The sequence below is a fragment of the Vespula vulgaris genome, chromosome 7, assembly GCF_905475345.1.
Source record: "Vespula vulgaris chromosome 7, iyVesVulg1.1, whole genome shotgun sequence".
Lineage (NCBI taxonomy): Eukaryota > Metazoa > Arthropoda > Insecta > Hymenoptera > Vespidae > Vespula > Vespula vulgaris.
In genome coordinates this window covers 5,295,001-5,311,633 of record NC_066592.1, presented here as the reverse complement: position 1 = coordinate 5,311,633, position 16,633 = coordinate 5,295,001, and the positions used below count along the sequence as shown (strand labels likewise).

Below are 16,633 nucleotides of genomic sequence, written 5' to 3'. Positions count from 1 at the left end.
ATCTATCGGCAGAGATGCATAAAATTTCTCATTTTCTAAGGTATCCCGTACATTCAAAAGAGAACACAACCCCCATAGAATCTCACGTTCGTTCGTTCGTTCGTTCCTTCGTTCGTTCGTTCGTTCTCTTCCGTTCAGATTCGAGAGGAGAGCTAGGTAGAAGATAGACGGGGCAAAGCTACGAGAGACGAGAAATTCGCTCGTTTAACTTATCGTTGTAGAAACGGTACGAAGAACTTTCCCTGTGAATTCCATTTTCACGGCTGCCAGAACAAGAGAAACATTTTCCCCCAACGGTTTACGCTAGATTCCAAGGAACCGTGACAAGGCGAGAATATTTGTCAGTGTATTTTCAACTAGATTACAAACCATCGAGAAGAACTCCAAAAGGAAAAAAATCCTTTTCGTAATACGTATTATCGTGTTCTCGCGACATCATTAGAATCTAACGCTTCAAGAAAAAAAAAAAAAAAAAAAAAAAAGAGAGAAAATTATTCCTTATATACTCGCAGAGGACTGGAAATTCGAATTAGATCGATTGAGTTTATATACATAAATACGTTTATATACGAAAGGTAACTATTCGATTTCGACTTGTATGTAACTTTGATCTTCGACCAGATTCGATAATTACGTTTCAGAAGTGCCAACTGAAACTAACGGAAATGTCTTCATAGAGAACTTCTAATACCGTCGATAACTAAATTCTACCTATTAACGAGGTATTAGAATACGAAACTGGATATATTATTGACGTTAATAATAGTATAAACGAGTTTAAACACTTTGAAACAACGGAAAATACATAGTCGAATCAAATCCATGTTTTCTCTATACTCGTCGTGTATGTGTGTACATGTATATGTGTACATGTGTGTGTAAGTATGTTAATATATGTACGCATGTATCCTATGTGTACACGTAAGCGCGAGACACCCGGTTATAACCGGCTTTTGTAATACAACGTTTCCCCTCTTACCCCATCCTTCTCTCTTCGGTAACATCCTTGTAGTCATAGTCATAGTCATAGTCATAGTAATAGTATTTGTGACTCGTGTGGACCGTCGCATTATAGAGACGCAGATGTGCTCGCCACGATTGATCCTATTACCATTCTCATGGGCATCTATCTGTCACGTCGACGATCGATACCAACCGAATCTCCATTAAGTTCAACTTAAGGTTAAACGACCTACATATATACCTCCTTTGAAATGAATTGTCTCGCTTTACTCTATAAACTCTCTTTCTCTCGTTCTGTCTGTCTGTGTGTGTCTATGTCTCCGAACGAAAGTAAACATTTTTCTTAAAAACGACGTAAAGTAAAGAAATATTTATGGCTTAGAGAAAAAAAGAAAAAAAATATATATATAATTACTTTAAAACGATCCTAAATCAAACTAAAGATAAAAAAGCAAAGAATGTAACTTGACAATTCTTATTATCGCATGTGTTACCGTAAGTAGACTTTATTACTTAAATCGAAGAAAAAATATAAGAGAAATAAATTCTTTCTATCGTGGAAATAAATCTCCGTTGTTGTATTTTTTATTACTTGATTTTTTTTTTCTTTCTATTTTCTTTTTACGTATTTATTTTTTTTTTCTTTCCTTTTCTTTTTTCAAAAATTTTACATTCACGAAAACTTCCTTATTACTTTTAAGATAGGAAGTATCGAAGAAATTTTTATTGTGTGCAAGTGTCTCGTTTTCGTAAGAATTTATGGAAAAGAAAGGGAAATAGAGAAAAAAGAATATTCGTGTATCGATCACCCGGTATAAAGTCGATGCCGGTTCTCAAAACATACGAGCCTCTTTCGTAAATGGCCCCTACCGTGGCATCGACTGCTCGAACACACGGCGTTTACGGAGGCATCGTCGTGTCTTCCCCCACTCTTCCTCCCAGTGCTCTTATCCCCACCACTCCGACCGATTCCCAGGACATAGGCGTAGCCATCGGGGGACACGTCATCTCTGATTTTTCTCTTTATATTACATGTAAACACGCACGCATGCACGCACACATACACACACAAATCTTGCAGCAAACACACTTATCTCTCCTGTTTTATCATTTCCCTGTTTTGTCGAAAACAAAAAAAAAAAAAGAAAAAAGCAACAAACGATACACTAGTCTCAAGTTTGACAGGTTTAAAAGGCCATTGTAAATTTTTCTACGAGTCAAAGATATAGATTTTATCACGACGAAAGATCAGGATTATCTATTTTAGTCTGAAACATTGACGTAGGACAGCAGAAAAAAGAAGAAATTTATTTTTACGTTTCCTTCGGGGGTAGAAGAAAGAAAATAAATAAATAAAAGAGAAAGAATAAGAAATAAACAAGTTCGACGAGGAAAAATGGAAATCGACGTTTTATAAAGGAGGGACGCGTTTCGTCGGCTTTTTTTTTTCTTTCTTTTTTTTTTCTTTTCGTTGCAGTTTTACACGATTTTTATTTATTCATTCTTGTTGTTTATTTATTCTCTTTCCCTCTTGTTCTTTCCAGTTTCCTTATCTCAACGAGAAACTTAATTAAACCGAGTGTTACCGTGTCGAGCGTTCGAGAGGCGTTTAACGAGCGAAACGAACGACCCATGTTCATCTAAAGGAAAAGGCATAGGAGTTAGTTGGGAGATGGTCCTTCAAGGGTATTCGTACCTGTGAAACCTTCGAAAATTCTTTCCCTCGATAATAACGAAATCGGTTGAACTGTGAAAATGTTGAAAAATGACGGATGATAAAGACTAATATAGCTATTAAGGATAATAAATCTTTTCTCGAGCCATTTAGGACAAAGGATCTATTATACGAATATAAAAGAAAAAAAGAAATCATAAAAAGATAGATTCTTCGGTTCGATTCGTCGCCTACAAAGATTTGATAAGATCGTCCAATCTGTTACGATCGAGACATTTCTATCTTACCTAACATAATCGATTCATCGACAAAAATCAAAAATCAAAATCAAAATCAAAATCTAAATCTAAATCAAAATCAAAATAAGAAAAGAAACCAAAAGAAAAATGAGTGAAAGATAGGTAGAAAAAAATAGATAGGTGATAGGTAGTAGATGGGTAGGTAGGTAGGTAGATAAGTAGATAGGTAGGTCTAAAAGTTATAGAAATTTATAGGACAAGTCGAAAGGTGATTCAACGATTCGATGCTCGTACAAACGACAGTGTATATACCCGATTTCATCTTCTTCCATCGTCTCAGTCTTTTATGAAGCGAAGAAACCACCAACAACGTGGGATAGATATCTACCTGCCTCTTTCCAAGTCTCGACACCAATGAAATGGAAAGAGAGAGAGAGAGAGAGAGAGAGAGAGAGAGAGAGAGAGAGAGAGAGACTTGGGTCTTTCTGTGTATTGACTCTATTGTGCACACCATCCTGCTTGCTTTATCTCTCTTTCTCTCTCTTTCTCATTCACTCTTATCCCCTCTACCCGTCCCACTTTAATTTCTCTTTCCCTCTCTTTCTCTCCTTCGTCATAGCGAGTTTCTTGTTCGCCATGCCTATCCCTTAAAACTTTAGAAGCCGAGTGCTCGTCGTGGTTCCAATACCAAAGAGACAAGGTGCTGAAGAGAGACGGACAGAGAGAGAGAGAGAAGAAGGGAGGTTGCAGAGAGAAAAGGAAAGAGATTGCCAGACGAGGGGAGAAATTAGATCACGAGAATGTCGCGGTGAAGAAGTAAGACGAGGAGGAGAGACGATACCCTCATTCCACCTACTCATTAATTGTTCCTCCCAGTGAGGAAAGTCGATCACTCACGATTAAGGGCAATACGCCATGTCCCTTTATACACATGGGAAATCTCCCTTTTCTAAGGAATTTATTAACCCCGATTTTCTTCACACAGAAATCGTACCGTATCGAAATCGAATTATTAGAAAATCTTTGTAAAATAATCGCCTTTTATCGAACGATATATATATATATATATATCGTCAGAAAGTGGAGGTGGAGAAATCATGCAAGTCCTTTGTTTGTCTATTTTAAGACGATTAGATGTGTTTGCGTACGTGCTTTGGGAAAGTTTCGAGAACGAAAAACAAAGGGCAATTTCTATATCATCAGACAATGTTATCAGATACATATATATATATTGAACGGACCTACAGTTTCTAGATTACAAGAAAGATAATAATTAATTTGGCTTAAGAAATAGTAGAAAAGAGTAATCGATTTTTAAAATCGTCTAGGAAAACTTTTGGACGGGCCTGTATATTTCTTTCTTTTTATTATCACTACGAAGGGTGTCTAATTCATTTTTATCTTACATTATATTCACGTACGTGTATGTACATATCTACGTATTATGTATCTATCTATCTATCTATCTATCTATCTATCTATCTATCTATGTACGTAGGTGGAATCCCAAAGTCAAAGATAAAACATCGTTCAGAACGATGTTTATTTCCCGGATCGTTCATGGCACGCAAACCAACCCAAGTTTACTTTATAAATTCCCTCGTAAATACGTTAAACGTGGCAGGTTATTAATTGTAACCAGAGGCGATAAAGCGAGCTATTAATTACGTAAAAGGCGATTCACTCGATCGAACGTCGCAAAGATACGACACTTGAAAACGAGACTACTCTTCTCCTGTCCCTCTTTTCTCTCCTCTCCCCTCTCCGGAAAATAATATTTCAATAATTGCAGAAACGTTCCTGGCACTCTCGTACATTTATTTTTGCGTGTTAATTTTCTTTTTTCTCTTTTTTCTTTTTCTTTCTTTTTTCGCGTCGATCGACTCCCGTAGGATGTCGTTTTATTGAAAAACTGAGATGAGACACATTTGCGTGCTACGTGCACGCTTTTTGTATATATGTACATATATATATATATATTTTTCTTTTGTATTTATTTTATCTTTAAAAATATATATTAGGTATGCACGATATTATTCGTAAAGAAATTTACGACTTTTAGAATTCTTTTCTTTTCTTATTTTTTAAATTCTTTTTTATTCTCTTATTTATTTATTTATTTATTTATTTAAAAAGATTTCTTTAGTTCATTAAAGACGAAACGGCGAATTTTATTTCTCGAACATTTCTAGTTCTCTCTTTCTTTTTCTTTCTTTATTTCTCTCTCTCTCTCTCTCTCTCTTTGCAGCACTCTACCGCACTCGGCATCGCCGTTATATAGCCGTGGAAGGTTTCCTACCGAGGAGAAGCCATTAAAGACCTTGCCGTACGACGTTGGAAGAATGAAAATTGCTGCTCGAGAGAAAAGAAAGAGAGAAGGAGTCTTTGAGGCCGTTAAGAGAGAACTTTCAACACGGTGGCTTCCTTCTTCTTCCTCGAATCCCAAAGAGTTTACGTCTCTTTCCTATTAAACTACCAAGATGGAGCTCTTCTATCCTTTGACTAATCATGTTAATATATCGATACTTCGTACCTTTTAAGATCTTAGAATTATTATTAATTATCATTAAAAGTCTTATCTGTCCCTAAAATTGATGATACGCCGATGATTTATAAAGGAAAGTGTTTAATCAACCTGCCAAATAACTCTACACAACTTTAACATCTTAAATTATCTTAAAGATATTATATCCATGATATACCACTATTAATTAAAGATGATAATATATAAAAAAGATAATGTTTTATTAAACCATCAAGATGGTGGTCGTATCCTTTGATCGGTCATGTTAACACGTCGATGCTTTACTATCTCAAAATTATTATTAATTATTACCAAAAGCAATGTAATATCGATTAACTCGATATCGACGATACATCGATCATTTGAAAACAACAAAACAAAACATATATATATATATATTTAGTTGAAACATTAAAACGAAGATTCTATCCTTTTTAACTAAGTCACGACAATATATCAATAATTTTGAATTGTAGAATTCTCAATAATTATTATTAATTATTATATTAACAACAATTAATATTACCGAGTTCAATGACGATTTACTAAATAATAATGTTTTTAAGATCTCTACAATAATAACTTAAGAACGATCTGATATTCGCTCGCTCGTTTCGAATTAATTAACAAAATGGATCATAATAAATCCATGGAGAACTGTGAAGAGGATTAATACCTTATCGCCTTTTCCGTTGAAACGTTATCCAGCTTATTTTTTTTCTCTCTTCTCTTCAACTACTTCTCACACTTTTTCCTCTCTTCTATTACTACCTACTACCACCTTCTTGAGCTTAGCTCATTCCCGAGTTCCGGCGAATGTACGAGCAACCGAGCTTCCCGACAATGGTGTTGTGTCACGCGAGCCTATCGAGTTGGCTACGACGACTACGACGACGACTACGACGACGACGACGACAATAACGACAACAACGACGACAACGACGACAACGTCGACGACGACGACAACGACAACAACGAAGACGACGACGACGATGACGAAAAATTTTCTACAGGGTCGTCGATGTCGGGCCAGTTTATCGAATATATATATATATATAAATGTATGTATGTATATATAGATATATACATAGTTTGGATCCCATGTGGCATGGCACTTTTATAATAGGCTTGAAGGATACCGATAACCCTGTCGCGTTTCTAGCAACACGCGAGACGAATATTTGCGATGCGAACCTACGTGTATTATAAAATACCTAAGCTGTGATTTTGATCCTTCGTTATATCTTTCTATTTTTATTTCTTTTTCTTTTTTTTTTTTTTCTTTTCATATCGTTGATAATCAGTATCGAATATCGAAAGCTGTATTTATAACATAATTTTTTTATTTTTTAACTTTATCACTTTGTTTCGTTAGTATGTCAGCAAGCGTTGTCTGTTATCTACACGAAAAGATAAAAAAATATTTAATAAATATTTAAGAAATATTTAATGAATATTAAATACTTAATAAATATTAAAAAAGATATCACACATATATATATATGTATATATATTTATATATTCACATATATTCATCTTCGTTAGATTTCATATCCGGTAGCTGGTTTAGATAGTCCGACCCGATGTTATCGTACGATATAGAAACGAAGAAGCTCGATAGAGATGGCGAGAGAGAAAGAGAGAGAGAGAGAGAGAGAGAGAGAGAGAGAGAGAGAGAGAGAGAGAGAGAGAGAGAGAGAGAGAGAACACATCGAGAATGGAGTTAATCGTGACACGAGAAACGGACAAGATTAATCCACGTGTACGTTCATCTGTGTGAGAAAGGGATTCGATTCTCTCCTCGAAATCACAACGACCTCTCTCTCTCTCTCTCTCCCTCCCTCCCTCCCTCCCTCCCTCTCTCTCTCTCTCTCTCTCTCTCTCTCTCTCTCTCTCTCTCTCTCTCGAATAATCGGCTACGATTGCCGCCTAACGGTATGGACATTATTGGATCCTCGTTACCGTGACATTTATATCGTTCGTTTTACGAGCGACCAATAAAAAGAGGAAAAGCAAGACAGACAGGTAAAGAGAGAAAGAGAGAAAGAGAAAGAGAGAAATTCTTTCCGATCGATTGGATGTCAGTAAATGCTGCGTGTTACATGTTCCGTATCTGCAAAGATTGATTTTCGACTTCTTACATTCGCTCACATTTCCAAGAGAAAATGAAGAAGATGCGCGAGTAAATGGAAATTGTTCGATATTAAATGGATGATTTGTAAGAATTAGAAAAGACAGAGAGAGGAGAAGAGGAGGGACAGAGGAAGAGATTCTCGTATATCGAGATCAAAGTAATTACGTGAAATCGTTCGCGGTCCAGATAAGTCTGGAAGAATAATTACAAGATCCTGCTGGTGGGTACGTTGCGGTGTAACAACGGTGAAAAGGGCTCGAGAGGTGAACAAGAGATAAAGAGATAAAGACAGACAGACGACAGAAAGAGAGAGAGAGAAAGAGAGAGAGAGAGGGGGGAATAGGTAGAGATAGAGAAGGAACAATGGAGAGTACTCGGTGTGCATCACGGACAATCGTAATCGGCGTGGCAAGTCGACCAAGAGCTTTCGAAAGCTCGTTTAATACGAGTGAGAAAGAGAAAGAGAGAGAGAGAGAGAGAGAGAGAGAGAGAGAGAGAGAGAAAGAAAGATAGCTACTGGGTGGTCGCGTATGAAAGTCGTAAGCCCTTTGCTCTGCTTCGTCAACTATGCGAGAAAACGACTATAAGAGAGAGAAAGAGAGAGAGAGAGAAATAGAGAAAGAGAGAAAAAGAGAGAATGTACGTATATACATATATACATACATATATATGATAAAAAGAAATGGAGGATAAAAAGGAAGAGAGAGAAGAAGAGAGGGAAAATCACTTGGCTTTCACATTCGAAGCTGCTCGCTTACGTGATCGCCCACGACGGCACTTAATCTCGTTTGACGGACGATTTGTCACATTTATACTCGACGAGTGTGCTCGCTAGCAAACGGTGCGGCGAACGGAACGAAAGAGAAACGACGAAGGCCGCGATGTGTTATACGGACGAATCCTTCTATCCCTAACCCCCCACCCTCAATCTCACAACCACCCCTTCTCTCTCTCTTTCTCTCTATCTCTCTCTCTCTCTCTCTCTCTCTCTCTCTCTGTCATTCTCTTGATAGCTCACTGGAGAATAGAAGTAGGCCAAACGAAACGAGGGTGTTTCGAGCGATACGTCCGTCACCGGAATGCGTATTACGGAAATGAAGAGAGCATCGTGTGGTCTGGAAAAAAGGAAAAAGAGAGAAAGAGAGAAAATGTATCTCAAAAGTATACAGGAATCGATACTTCTCGGTTTTCTTTACGGTAAAATCGATAAATTCATCGATCGATATTCAACCCTGACGTACCGTAGTACGTATATATACACACAGAAGTTATAAAAGTCGATAGACATCACCTAGTCAAATAAAAAAGAAATATCTCGTAAATACGCATTAATCGATATTACTAGACTGTTATAAATCGATAAATTTATCGATCGATGCTCGTCTCTAATACGTACATACTGCACGTATTAAACAAAAAAAAAAAAGAGAGAAAGGAAAAAAGAGAAAAATGGAAAAATGGATAGACTTCACCTAATCAAATAAAAAAAGGGAAAAAGAAATAATATCTCGAGAATACGCGTTAATCGATAAATTAATCGATTAATTCTCAACCCTGACGTACATATAGATACATTTTATAAAAGTGGATAGACTTCACCTAATCAAATAAAAAGAAAAAGAAAAAGAAGAAGAAAAGAGAAAATATTTAAAAATACGCATTAATCGATACTTCCTGACGGTTAAATCGATAAATTAATCGATCAATTCTCAACCCTGACGTAAATACACATATTGCAATAATGGATAGACATCGCCTAATAAAAAAAAAAAAAAAAAAAAGAAAGAAAAGAAAGAAAAAAAAAAGGACGTAAAAAGATAAAAAACAAGAAAAATAAAAAAGAATAAATAAATATCTCGAAAATACACACGCTAATCGATAATTCCCGTTGATTAAATCTATAAATTAAACGATCGATATTTCAACCCCGACGTATAGATACACACATTACAAAAATGGATAGACATTATCTAATCCAGAAAAGAGAATAAATAAATAAAAACTATCTGAAGAGCAGACAACGTGCGCGCGAATCGATAATTCTCGATGGCTCGATAATCGGTTGATGAAAAAAAAAAGTCCGTGTAAAAACAAGCGGAAAGTAGAAGCGGAACGATTCGTCGACAAATTGATTTTTCACGGTGCATCGCTCAGTCCCCTCACCCTCTAACTCCCTTACTCCCACCCCTATCCCTCTTTCACCCTATCTATCTATCTATCTATCTATCTATCTATCTACCTATCTACCTACCTACCTATCTACCTATCTCTCTCTCTCTCTCTCTCTTTCTCTCGGTGAACCTTTAACGGAGAATAATTTTCGATTAAAACTCCTCCAAGTGGTTCGATCGAATATTGCCACGTACCGCCATCGCGTCAAAACGTGTGTGTGTGTATGCGCGCACCCGCACCCGCGATAATCAAGGTAATTGAGTCGAGTTATAGTACGGCACGAAACGTGCCGACACTGACTCCAAATTTTCCTCTATCACTTCGACGAAGATTGAAGAGAAACAGAAAGAGAGAAAAAGAGAGAGAAAGTTTTGTTTTGAGCAACTCTTCCCCATCGTTTCCGTCGATTCATTATTCTAAAACTTTGTTAACGTTGGAATCATTGAAATCGTAACGCTACGTTCTTTCTCATCGACCTATTCAAAAATAATTTATATTCGTTTGAACTTTCTATAGATTTTTTATATATATATATATATAAAACAATATTTATATAATACACGAAAGTAATATAGATTTACAAAATATGTTTATTCAAGATATTTCGTTTCAAAAAAAGTAAAAAAGAAATATTCGAAAAAAATTTGTTGAAAAAGCTTGTCCGATTATTTTTATTTCTAGTTACGACAGACATATCATTCTTTATTTGTAATAATCAATGTACTTCGTATATCGTCGCATTAATTTCACCTTATATCTGCTCGACCATTCAGAGTTCGTTCTATAAAAAGTTATTCCGTTTAAAATAGCCTGAGAATACTTGGTTTACACGCACGCACACACGCACATACGCATATGGAGAGCGCATATGCAACCTATAAGTTACTGAAAATATCTAAACTCGTACGAAGGTTTTCGCGCTTGTTCGCGCGAACATATTAATTATTTACCCTACGTATAGACACATATCTAACCAAGAAAATAGAAAATGACGTATAAATACCTACTTATATCATTTTTTATCATTTGTTCTTCCTTTCTTTACATTTTGTTCCCCTTTCTTTTTCTATCTTACTCTTTCTTTTTTTGTTCATTATAAAACAAGCAAACGAATCATCTTCTATTTTTAACCTTCACCCTTTTTCCATTCGCGTAACTATCTTTGAAAGAGAGAATTAAAAAGGGATTACGATGACAAAGTCAATTCGATTAAAACAAAAGTGACTCTCGTAAGGCGAGCGTACAACTTCAAAAGCATTGTGTAAAAGCGAAGAAAAGTCGATAAACGTTAAGGGTGGTTCTTCGCTCGAGAAGGTATCAAGGCGAATTCCAATTTTGAAATCGTCCGAGGTAATCCCAAAAGAGAGAGAGATAGACGAGAAAAAGGAGAGTGGGGGTAGTACTGTCACCGCGCTATCGATCAGTCGGTTCTCTAGCTGGTGTGCGTGAATGAGGTAGCCATCAGCCATTTTGAAAAACGTTACCTTTTCTTCTTCCCATTTCTGTCAAACTTTTATTCGCCATTTATTCGTTGAAAGAGAGAAAAAAGGAAAAAAGCAAACCGAAAAGAAGTACAGACTCGATCTCCCGAAATAATGGCCAGATGATTTTAAAAATTCATTTACTCATTATCCGAAATATTTCGGACTAATTTCCTTTTTTTCTCTTTTTCTTTATACCTTTTTTTTTCCAGAAACGTATCAAGTACAAACCTACTATATACACGCATGTAAAACCGCAAAACGCGAAAGGCTCAAGATCTTGAAAAAATGATAATTGGGAATATTTCTTTTTGTATAACCTCAGATTAATTTTGACCCACCCTGTATAATAAAAATAGGTCAGGAATATATCTCTACGATCGTAGAAGGTATCACTTCGCCCAATATAGATAGTTTGCTTTCGCGTAAGAATTTTCAATGAGTAGATCAAACAAAGCTATCTTTACTAAGCTAAAAGAAATAACGAAGAGAAATCTGGCCATGAGAGCTCTCTATGCTATGAACGAGCAACGACCGTGCAAAGAGAGAGAGAGAGGGAGAGGGAGAGAAACAGAGAGACAGAGAGACAAAGAGAGACAAAGAGAGAAAGACAGAGAGAAAGAGAGACCGCAAGGACGATCGCCGACTCGAATTTCCGACGAAGGATACGAAAAGCGTACCGAGCAAAGAAACGAGAGTAAGAAACAACTTGGAAAAGAGAGTAGGAGGGAAGAGAAGGAGGGTGAGGAAAACAGAACGGTTCTTTATCGTAACACGATCCTTTCGTCGTGAACGACCTACGTTAGGGAACAACCCACCGAGAGAGCTCGACCAGCCAGACCAAACAACCCAGACACGATATATAACGACTTTCTTCGGCAAATAAATCGATCCTCCACCTCCCGTCGAAACTGGAGAAGCTTCCGTCGGAAAATACAATCTGTTCTTTCCAGCCTATTCCTCTGTTTCTTTCTCTCTTTCTCTCTCTGTCTTTCTCTCCCTTAGTTGTTCGATGCCGATGATGACGAGGTGATGACGAAGAAGAAGAACCTGTACCTTCCATTGTACCTCTTTCGATTAAAAAGTAAGAATAATCAAGTTTTTCTTCTTCGTCAATGACAGTATCTGGTTTTACGAGCGAAACATCATATCGCTTGCAATTATAATTTCTTTTATTACGATTCTTAATTCGATCTTTTGTTAACTCAATTGCCCTCTAATAACACGTTTGTAGGATTGTCTCATGAGAATACACTCGTTCAGTCGCGATTATTAATGATACGAAGTTGGGATCACTCGACAGTTACTATCTTGATATATCATTTCTTTTTTCTACTGAATTTTTTTATACTCACGATTATCATAAATAAGTATACACGTATAAATATTTAAATTGTACGTATATGCATATATTAATATAAATAAATTTTTAGCAAGAAAGAAGAAAAACATCTTCAAAACTTTGGACATTACGCAACTCAAACTTAATGATTAATCTTTACGTTTTGATTAGAACGTATTTTCGTACTATTAACTTCTTATCAAAAGTTTCCATTCAAATCGCTCGATGTAAACTCTAAAATCTATTCAAACGAATAAATATACACTTTCCCATTCATAACAAAATGTAAAATTTCAAGAATAACATTCTTACTTGTATTATCCTATTAGTTCCACAGTTTATCAAGAACAAACAAATCAGACATTTTATATACTAAACACGTATATCTCTTAATAACAAATTATTCAACTTGCACGTTATTCTCAGTTACAAAGTTTAACGACGATAAATCACTTAGGAATGAAATAATAAGAGAGAGAAAAAAAAAAGAAAAAAAAAAGAAAAAGAAAAAACAAGTCTTTCGTCGATAAGGAAAATCAAACGATGGTCTCCATCCGATGAAGTGGTTACCTGGTAATAAGCACGTGCCGAGCACAATAATATAAGAATTTCTATGTACCTATGTATGTACCTATGTATGTATGCAAAGAGAATCGTTTCTATTTTCTACGCATGATCTAGCCTTTGTACAAAGGTGATGCTATATACGTGAACAGGCTTTTCTGTCTCTTCGTCGCGAAACACCAATGCTGTTTTTCGAGTATGCTCAGCCTCCTGTTCGTGAACGGTGAAGGGTACCTGAGTGTCTCTTTCTTTCTCTCTCTCTTTCTCTCTTTCTCTATCTTTCTTCTACCCCTTGCTCGTTCGTGTGCATGCATGCAAGCAAGCAAGCAAGAGGGGAAAAAAGTAAAAGAGAAAGAGAGAGATAGAGAGAGAGAGAGAGAGAGAGAGAGAGATGGTAGGAGCAAGGACAGAGGAGAGTATTACAACGAGCCACTCAGGAATCTCTTCGTTTCCCTAATAGGCAGCTGACTCCTTGACTCGACCGCGTTGTCTATTGGTCCGCGAACCGAAAGAAATTCTCCTTTGCTCGAAGAAAAGAGACATCTTCCTTCCTCGTGAGAAAACGTGAATTTCCTTTTTCTTTAGTTCCGAAGGAATTTCAAATCTTTTCAAGTTGTAACGAACTTATGTATGTAAGCACTTAAATTAATTCTCGATTGGACGTAGGTATTTATAAAAAAAAAGGAAGATAAAAAAGGCTAAACGCAACGACAATAATCGGAATAAAACGTTTCGAGGATAACGAATCCACTTTTTATATCCTCCCATTCCTTCTCTTCTTGTCTGTTAATATTTTCATCAACTAAATTACGAAAAATGGAGTTGAAATTAAAAAAAAAGAGAGAGAGAAATATATATACATGTATATAAAAATCGATAATAGTATTCTAGTAGTAGTATCTAACGTACCATAAAGAAAACATGTTCTTCCACTGGAAAGTCGTCTCGCCGAAGTGTTCCCTCGGCCAAAGCTCCGCCTGAAAAATAATACAGCGAACGCGTTACAAGTAGTTCGTAAGGGTATGTTATATACACATTCGAACGCATACACAAAAACGTAGATACGCACGCACGCGTGCAGGGCAGTCGTTTTACGAAATTTTCTCTTCGGAAAATTCCATAATTCGGTTTACGTGCTGTGACGCATGAAATATGCATTACGTTATTACGTATAATTTCGTAAAGGTAGTTAGTTAGTAGTCGTACGTTCTCATAAAAAGAGAGAGAGAGATAAAAAGAGAGAGAAAGAGAGAGAGAGAGATAAAGAAAGAGAAAAAAGGAGAGACAGAAGGAAATGCAAGTACGAGATTTACGACGAAATAGACAAAAAAGAGATAGATAGAAATAGATAGAGATAGAGATAGAGATAGAGAGAGAGAGAAATGGTTATGAAACGACACAAGTAAGTACGAGACGACTGTTTCTAAGCTTTGTATGCCATCATAGAAATGACTGAAGAACGAGGAGGATTACTTTGGGATATGAGCAAATGCATTTATGCACACGCTAACAGCACCTCAGGTATAAGATCCTGAGAAACGAAGAAGAGGATAAACTCTAAAAGACCCCCGGAGCGGTCGAAAAGACGTTTGTATAATATTTACACGGCACTTCGCTACGGAGATTGTCTTTCGAAGAATTTGCTATCCAATCGGATTATGATGACTCGCTTAAATAACGAGTAGTATACGATCGATAGTTTCTCGATGTTTTATTTCAATTTAATTTTCTTTGACAATTATCTATCTATAAATATTAATTAATGCGATGCTTCAAGATTAGAGATTCGGTTCGGAAGGATGTCGAGATTCAGTGCTCGTTAATAGTTTGAAGAAAGTTTTGTCGGTACTTCAAATTTTTTATTTCTGACAGATGGAAAGAGAGAGAAAGAGAAATGGCGATTCTCAAAGTATCAATACGTTAAGCAAAAAGAAAGAAAGAAAAAAAAAAGAAATTGTAAATCGCGTTAAATATTTAAATACTAAAATAATTTATGTATTCATTCGAAAAAGTGTTTTATACTTCTCGAGAATTCATTCCGAACGAATTGAATACAAATTTGATTTAATTAAAAATCGCACGAGAATCGTGTACTCTATTCTTTAACATTATTATTACTCTCCAACATGTCCCAGTTCGAATATTCAGAAATAAATTCAGTTTTGAAAGTTACGTTAATTTTCTCGATGGTAATTATACTACTATCGATTAATTCGTAAAAGATTATCGTTTAGACCTAACGATCATAAAAGTTTGGGAAAGTCCGTCTTATTGATTAAGGGATTCAACCACGAGCATAGAACTGACCAATCAATCGAACTAGTGTATATCGCAATCTTTCTTTCCTATTATTACAAAGCTCGTATACTTGTACATGGGATATAGTAGATAGTAGGTAGATATGTACAATATGATAATAGGCTATCTCGCAGCATCTAGAATACTACGTATTCGCTTATTCTCTCCGATGGAGACGGACAAAGCAATTTATCCGATGGTCTATGCCGTAATTACACACCGAATTAACGACGTGGTTGCACAACGAATTAGAAGCAGGTACGCTATGGTTTCGCATTCGCAAACGTTCCACAGGGCCCCTGTTTGCCCCTGGATTTCATTAGGACGCCCGTAAACATACACGCTAGACTGTAAACAGTGTGTTGTTAGAATCGGACAGGGTCTCTCTCTCTCTCTCTCTCTCTCTGTCTCTCGTTTGGTATCTCTCACGTAACTTGCCTGGAACTTCGACCAAACAGAAACTTTATGTGTTGAGAGATAGAGATAGAGAGAGATATTGGAAATCATTCCGTCTATACAGAGATCTTGTACAATAATGTATTCGATACTAATTCAAAATTGTTATATCTGATATCCAACTTGCGGTGTATAAAATAGAGTGTACTTAGAAACAATAGACCGACTCCATTCCATAGCATAGAAATAGAAAGGGAGAGAGAAAGAGAGAGAAAGATGATGAACGAGCACGGTCGATCTCTTAAACGGTGAGCTTACGATGCGATCGTATCGACAAGCATAAATAAGCTCGTTCGGCTCGTTTCATAGACGGCCGAGCCGACAATGTATAACGAGAGGCGTCGGCTCGACGAAAGCCGTTTTTTCTTTCTCCCTGACGTAATCGACGAAGATCATCATCACTTCCACCTCCACCTCCACCTCCATCTCCAACTCCTTCGCTTCCTCCGTCATCGCCGACTCCACCATCGTTCGGTGTTGTTAACGCCGCCGTTTACGACGGTAGGCAGAGAGAGATAGACTGATAGACTGATAGATAGACAGACAGACAGACAGACAGACAGACATAGATAGTAGTAGACATAGCAGACACAGTACCGAGTCTCCTCCTGTTCTGCTCGTGTACGTCGTCGTTACCACCTTCGATCGAGCGTGGATATCGAATAACGGTGCTCGTGTTACGCGATATGTCGTGTGTATGAGTACATATGTGTGTATGTGCGAGTATCATATGGTAGATGTACATATATATAGATATTGTATACATATATGTATATGATATGTAT

At 36.6% G+C, this 16,633-nt stretch overlaps 1 protein-coding gene across 5 annotated transcripts in view; it reads right to left on the bottom strand.

Moving 5' to 3' along the window:
• Positions 1-16,633, bottom strand: part of LOC127064921 (zinc finger protein 608-like) — a 180,207-nt gene that overhangs the window by 98,574 nt on the left and 65,000 nt on the right. For all 5 annotated transcript variants that reach the window (XM_050996587.1, XM_050996590.1, XM_050996584.1 and 2 more), the window contains one exon: positions 14,004-14,071. The gene's annotated coding sequence lies outside the window, so the exon portion shown is untranslated. The remainder of the gene's footprint in view (positions 1-14,003; positions 14,072-16,633) is intronic.